Below are 7,114 nucleotides of genomic sequence, written 5' to 3'. Positions count from 1 at the left end.
AAATTAATAAATTTAAAAAACGGACCGATCCACTGCTTGGGTTAGTTTGACCCACCTTGAGATCCGTTCCCACTCAGTGACAGTGTCTACAAGCCACTGCCACCAGGCCAGTGAACCGACGTCCAGGCAGTGACAAAAAACGTGATCAAATTACATTGCTCATCATAAGGTGTTTGTGAGACGCTCTTTGTATGTTTCCTCAATTAAGACCTGTTTTCCATTGGTGTATTTGAAAAAAGTGGTGAACCTGTTAAATTCACTACAAAACGTTAAGAAGATGAAAGTAATGTTTGAAGGAATATTATTTTTCTATCGACATGCCGGCGGGCGGGCACAGATAGAGAGTGATAAAGCAGCACCACCCGCGCGGGGCGTGCTGACGAAAAGGCAAGCCCTCCTCCTCTCATCGCGTCCTTATTAAGACCGAAAAAAGACGCTGTTGAATTTGACCTATTCGCAGTTTGAGCAGGTGCTTAACGCTGGAGAATATCACCACTTCGAAGTTCGAACTGCTGTTGAAACGGAGAGGTAAGTGTTTTTCGTTTGTTTTTATTCAAAACATGCCTCGAGTGCATTTGTTCATGGTTAGAGATAGTTGTGTGGAAAACACTATACAAAGTAGCACCATGGATGTGGGCCTACAACACTGGCCTAGCAAACATGTGCTCCTACATCGACATAATTGACGAGCTCCAGTTAAGCATTGAATAATTATAAAACGTCATGGTGCTTTTACTCATTTAAAGAACTAAACCGACGCGTATTTTCATCCGGTGGTCAGGTTTGCATTGAATGTGAGCACGAGGGACGCTAGCTTGTTGCGTTAGCTTTGCGGAGCTAACAGCTTGCACTTTTGTTATAGAACAACAGAATGCAAGTACCATGATAATTTCTGTCATTAATTTTTGTGTAAGACACGATGTTCACTGGTTAATTACATGATTCTTAAAGCAAAGGTTACTGTGAATGCAATTTTGGTAAGATTTTTGTAGTCACACTGCATAAATCTGTCTGTCTGTTGTTTAAACTTCAATATAAACTATTATGGTTGAAATCGTTAATTGGGATGGAGGGATTGATATTTTTTTAATTTATAATTTATTTTTCTTACACTGATATTGTTAAAACTCCATTTAGCCTGTAGTATTAATAATTCTCAACACAAAACTGTCTTTTTTCTTTATAGAATAAACAATGCCTTCCCTGAGATGCAGGAAGTCCCCAAAGCAGGATACTATTGAACATGCAGTCAAGGGTCTGGACAAGACTGCAGAGTTAGAAGCGAAGTATATAAACTCATTTAAAGGTATGATGTTAACGCTTTTGCTAAGATATATTATTGTTTTCTGATAACCAAGCTGACATCGTTTTTTAAGTGGTTATTTTACATTAAGAGTGTCTTGACCTTTTCTTTTGTCAGTTTCAAGTTATTTCAGTGAGCGTGAAACCTGATGGTAGGAGTTCTATCTAAATTAAGGCTGTACTTGATGACGCCCTCCGGCATTTTTATACCACAATAGACCGGTGAACAAGTCCGATATTGATAGTCTAGTGTAAAGCACGTAATACGTCACAGAGATCACGTGACGCGATCCAATATGACTGTGTACAGTGTATGTCATTGTTTTGAAACTAAATAATCTTAAAGTTTTTTTTTTACGTAACCAGGTGCCATTGACATTTGTACTTTCAGTCCTAATACATACTGGCTAATGCAATGCTGGAAAATGAATTTTGGCTGGTCTGTTCCTTTAAAATCATAAAGAAGGGCTCTGCTCAATCCCTCACAAGAAGCAATGTTTCAAACCACCCTACATTAGTATAGTGGCCCAAATGAATATGATGACTCCTTATTTGTGTGCTTAAAAATATGACGAAGCTAACTTGATTTCCCTGTTAACTAGGTCGAGGAGTATTTACCAAGGCCCCTTTCAGGAAAGACGACTTTATTCTTTATTATGGAGTACAGAGGAAAATTGATAGATTCTGATGAATCTCAACGCAGGAAGATGGATGGAAGAGGCACTGTCTTTTTGTTTGACTTCCGCCGGCAAGAAAAAACTTGGAGGTGAGGCAAAGATTGAGATGTTATCTTATTTTTGTTTTTATTTAAAAAAATAAACACATACTCATCCCATAAGTGTTAGGGGAAAAATCATTCTCTAAGCAAAAATGTATAATTACTTTTATTCATGCGTTGAATCTGTACAAATGAAAATATAGATCATGAAGTCTCAAAGACAAGCTGTTAATAGGGTCTGATTCCAATAGAAATTTCTTGTATGATTTGATTTAGATTTAAACATTGTGGATTTCCTATTTTTATGTTTTGTGTACACAAGATTGTCTCAAAGATTAATTTCTGACATTGATTGAATAATTTTTTTTTTTTTTTAATCTATTCTAAGTGTTGATGCAGCTCAAGAAGATGGCAGTCTGGGAAGACTGGTTAATGATGACCACATGCACCCCAACTGTAAAATGAAGAAGATGACAACAGAGGACAGACCACACCTCTGTCTGTTTGCGCTCTGAGACATTGATGTTGGCGAAAAAATAACTTAAGACTATGGACCAGCTGGCCTTGGAGAACACAGGTTTGTAAGATGCATCTTTAAGTACAATAACAGAGCCCACTTGTGGTGTTCTGGTGATGTAGTTTCCAATTAGTTTGGCAATCTAATAAATGTATGTGAGGTTTCTATGGAAGTTGAACATGCTGACTGACTGGGGGAGTTCTCCATTGTCCACTATCTGTAATTCAAATTTGTGGGTCTGAGTCAAAGTTTGGCTCTGCAGGAACAACGAACTGGTCAGGGAGTGACAGTATTACAAAGTTCTGCGTTACTCCTTTCTGGGCGGTGGCCCTGTTAGGCCATCATATGCCATATTGCAAATATCCCCATTGTGGGACTAATTAAGGACATCTTTATGTTGTGGTTTCCCTACCAGAACCAGCACCAACCCTGTATATTCATCATATAAAACACTGTTTCAATTTGATATTTAGCCTTTCTATACTGGAAAAACAGAAGACCCCAGGCTTTCCTGCGCGCCCTTGCCCAATTGGTGGTGTTCAGGAGACAACCTGGGACTGAAATATCAGTCACAACCAGTGTTGTTTTCGTCACTGATGACTATGACGAAAATACTTCGTTAACGCCCCTTTTTTAATGACGATGACAAGCTATACGAGGTTCTTTTATGACGAAAACATGACGTGATGTACATGAATTTTTTTCGTTGACGAGACAAAATTGTTAGCATGTGGTTCATAAATTATTTTATGTTGCTTTTAGTGAAATAAAGCCACAACAGTTGCCCAACAAAATGTTTTGCTTCTCTGCTTATTTTGGAGCAGTGAGCATTGATTCCACTGTTGCCACTTTTTTCTGTTTGTAATGAAGAATCCTTAGTAGTCCATCCAAAAGTCTTTGTTATTGGGTGGAAACCTTGAATGCCTTGTTTTAACTCAAATGGACTTAAACCCATCCATCCATCCATCCATCCGTTATCTGTACCGCTTCTCCTCACTAGGGTCGCGGGGGGTGTTGGAGCCTATCCCAGCTGTCTTCGGCAGTAGGCGAGGTACACCCTGAATTGGTGTCCAGCCAATCGCAGGACATGCATAGACGAACAACCATCCACGCTCACACTCATGCCTCGGGGCAATTAGAGTGTCCAAGCAACTTGCCATGCATGTTTTAAGAATATGGGAGGAAACCGGATTACCCAGAGGAAACCCACGCAGGAAGGCCGGAGCCAGAATCGTACCTACGACCTCAATATTGTGAGGCCATCATGCTAACCAGTTGGGCCACCGTGCCGCTTGGACTAAAACCTTTGTGAATAAATTGACGAAAACTAGGGTAAAACTTTTTTTGCGTTTCCGTCGATTAAAACTGGACTAAAACCCTTTTTTTAGTTTTTGTTGACTAAAACTGGACTAAAACTATAACGAATTGGGATGACTAAATGTGATGTAAACAAATCAGCACTTTGTCCAAATGACTTGGACAAAATCTAAAATGCCTGCCAAAAACAACACTGGTCACAACACGTGTCTACAGAAGATTAATTGGCATGGGCGAAATTAATTAGTTTTATTTCATTCATGAGCTTATGTTTTGTTTTGGGTGGCTAAGGCTTAAAATGTGTAAAAATCTAATCCAACCTCAAATATAATTAATTCAATAAATTTATGATGCTACTAAAACATCGAAGCAGCCTCCTCCAGGCTTTACAGACTCAGAAATGGAGGTATGCGTATCGTGTGCTCATCCTGTCGTGTCTCGAGATGTTAAAATTGCAGTTAGATAGACGTGTGCTGATTAGACAAGACTTCTAATATATCTGGTGTCACAGGATATTTGTCAGTGAATGTGTATGTCTGGTTTGAGGCTCACTCAGCTTTTTCTTGTGTTGTGGGGTCCAGTTGAGTTGAATTGCGAGTCAGGTATGTTGGCCATCTGACACCCAACTGTCAGGTTTGCGTTCGTGGGGACCCCGTAGAGCCATTTTTATTGTTGACATAAATCATAGCTAATCATCTTTTCCTTCATTATCATATGAAATACAGTTAGGAGTTGTATGTGCCTTTACTATGTTATAATCTTAGAACCTACCAGCCACTACAGCTGTCCGACAAGAAGACTTTTGGCTGTCCTGTGCTCCATTGCGGCCCTGGTGGCGTTCAAAAGACAACCTGTGACTGAAATATCAGTCACAACATATCTCTACTGAAGATTAATTGTCATGCGCTAAAGTAATTGGTTTTGTTTCATTCGTGAACTTGTTCGTTAAAATGTGTAAAATTATGATCCATTTTCTTTTTTTTAATTCATTAAATTAATATTCAACTTGTTCATTAGGATGGAGGACAACCGACAATGACTGAATCGGCTGAGGTTGATGCCACCAGAACATCGAAGCAGCCTTCTCAAGGTTTGACAGACTCTGAAAAGGAGGTATGCGTATCATGTGGTCATCCTGTCGTGTCTTGAGATGTTAAAATTACAGTTAGATAGACCTGTGCTGGTTGGACAAGTTTTCTAATATATCTGGACATAAATCGTAGCTAATAATATTTTCCCTCATCATCATATGATATACAGTTATGCGTAGTGTATGTCTTTACTATGTTACAATCTAAGAACCTACCAGCCACTACAGTTCTCTCATTGGGAGACTTAAGCTTTCGTCAGGCTGTCGACTGCTGCATTGCCCTCTTATTGGCTTTAAGTACACAACCTGTAACTGAATTATCTGTCAGAACAGAACCTATGTGTCCACAGCAGGTGATTTGGCATGTGGATTCTTCAGATTTTTAGAAAATAGGTAAAATTGTGATCAAAAGTTTAAAATGTCTAAAATTCTGGTATAGTTTGCAATACTATATCTATTAAATCATTTCAAAACTTCTTAACAAGGATGGAGAACATTGGCTGTGACCGAATTGGTTGAGGTTTACATTACCAGGACCGTTGAGCAGCCTCCTCGGGATCTACAAATTTAGGAATGAAGATATGCATCCCATGTTACAATCCTGTTATGGCCCGAGGTTTTGAAGTTGCAGTTACATATTGGGCTGGGCGATATGGCTGATAAGTACATAGCGATATAAGTATTTCATATGGGTCCATCGATACACATTGAATTCTTTTTTCATATTATTTTATTCATTATTTTTTTTATTTTCCAATATTTTCACTGCCCTGTTAAAAAAACATTTAATGTAGTTTTCCTCCCGGGAGCTTTTTGTTACGGTCAATTAAGTGTTTTTGTTAAATATAGCTGCGTAGAATAATTATATGCATTATTATCGTACCACAATGTTTTGGTTTTGCAAATAATTTCCTAAAATCATTCTAATTTAGTTATTACATTATTTTGTCATAATATCATTCATCAATATTTTAGTTTTTTTTTTTTTTTTCAAATAGAATTAAGACCTTTTTCTGTGCAGATTCCTCTGGGGATTAAGTATTTAATGGGTTCTCAATTTTCTCTTGGACTCTGATGCAACCCAGTCTCCTCCCTTGGACAAAAAATATGGGCTGAATCTTCCTTGGAATAACGACACAGATTCTGACGAATCATTGTCAAATCCTGCCCCTGAACTTTGTGCCTCAGACTCAGACCATATTACTATCCCAAGGCTCAGGAGGACCAAAAGTATACAGGTAAACAACCCATATAGATTTCAGGGAATCTTACAAGCAAATTGCATATATTTTATTGGTCTCCTGCCTTCTATCCTTTATATTTCGTTGTTGTTGTTTTTTAGATTAAAAAAACAGGCTGACTTTGGAATGGATAAGCATTATTACTCCAACTCAGATGACAGTGGAGATGAATATATTCCGGATACAAGTGAGGCCTCTGATTCAGACGGAAGTGTGTCTTTGAAAATTGTGGACCCTCTCTTGAAGTCTAAGAATGCCTTCAGAGATTTTTCTCCCACACCACGAATCTCAAAAGCCACCTCAACGCAGGTTGTTAATCAAGGGCGTTCACCCGTTCGGAGGAGTAGCAGCACTGGTGTGATTCTTGAATTCTATGGCTCTTCAAATATTTGTGCAGTTTAACACAAATCATCCAAAATAGAATTCAAGCACATCTGTGACAGAAATTCAAATTCAGAAGTCAAAGAGAGAGAACAAAAAAAAAAATCTAATGCTGCGCTTCTTCCGAAGACATATACTGTAAACATTAAATGTATGTTAGGACAATCTTGAAAAAAGTATTAGAACACCCTTTACTTTTATTTCTTGTTAATTTTATTAACCAAAATATGTCCATTTTTATTACAGATTAATGAATACAAAATTAAAACTCTAATCAGCTACTTTTTAATCGTTATATTTGTATAAACAAATGTTATACATCTGTGTGTTAACTTATACAAGAAATGACGGAAAAGCAAGGGTGGTTTAGTATTTTTTTATCGTATATAGTCTGTATAATATCTTTAACCTATGCTGATGCTGTTTAATACTGATTTAAATAATAATAATAATGTCATAATCTGTTGGTTTTACATGAACAAAACCTTTCAAGCACTTTTTAAAATTCTAAATACTACCGCTTGTCAGTAAGTTGGTTCACAGCACTG

The 7,114-nt window shown here is 37.7% G+C and overlaps 1 long non-coding RNA gene across 2 annotated transcripts; it reads left to right on the top strand.

Annotated features, from left to right (window-relative positions):
- The first annotated feature begins 386 nt into the window (after positions 1 to 386).
- Positions 387 to 6,833, top strand: LOC148315964 (uncharacterized). 2 transcript variants are annotated; one of them, XR_015840487.1, is made up of 7 exons: positions 387 to 528; positions 1,187 to 1,306; positions 1,905 to 2,068; positions 2,409 to 2,597; positions 4,872 to 4,967; positions 6,030 to 6,182; positions 6,287 to 6,833. It is a non-coding gene; the product is annotated as an uncharacterized LOC148315964 (long non-coding RNA). The 2 variants fall into 2 exon arrangements; XR_015840488.1 differs by having other exon boundaries at positions 5,966 to 6,182.
- Positions 6,834 to 7,114: the final 281 nt, after the last annotated feature.

Source organism: Idiotropiscis lumnitzeri, unplaced genomic scaffold, assembly GCF_059441095.1.
Source record: "Idiotropiscis lumnitzeri isolate Australia: NSW breed Sydney's pygmy pipehorse unplaced genomic scaffold, RoL_Ilum_1.0 HiC_scaffold_29, whole genome shotgun sequence".
Taxonomy (NCBI): domain Eukaryota; kingdom Metazoa; phylum Chordata; class Actinopteri; order Syngnathiformes; family Syngnathidae; genus Idiotropiscis; species Idiotropiscis lumnitzeri.
This window is presented reverse-complemented; position numbering and strand designations above follow the sequence as displayed.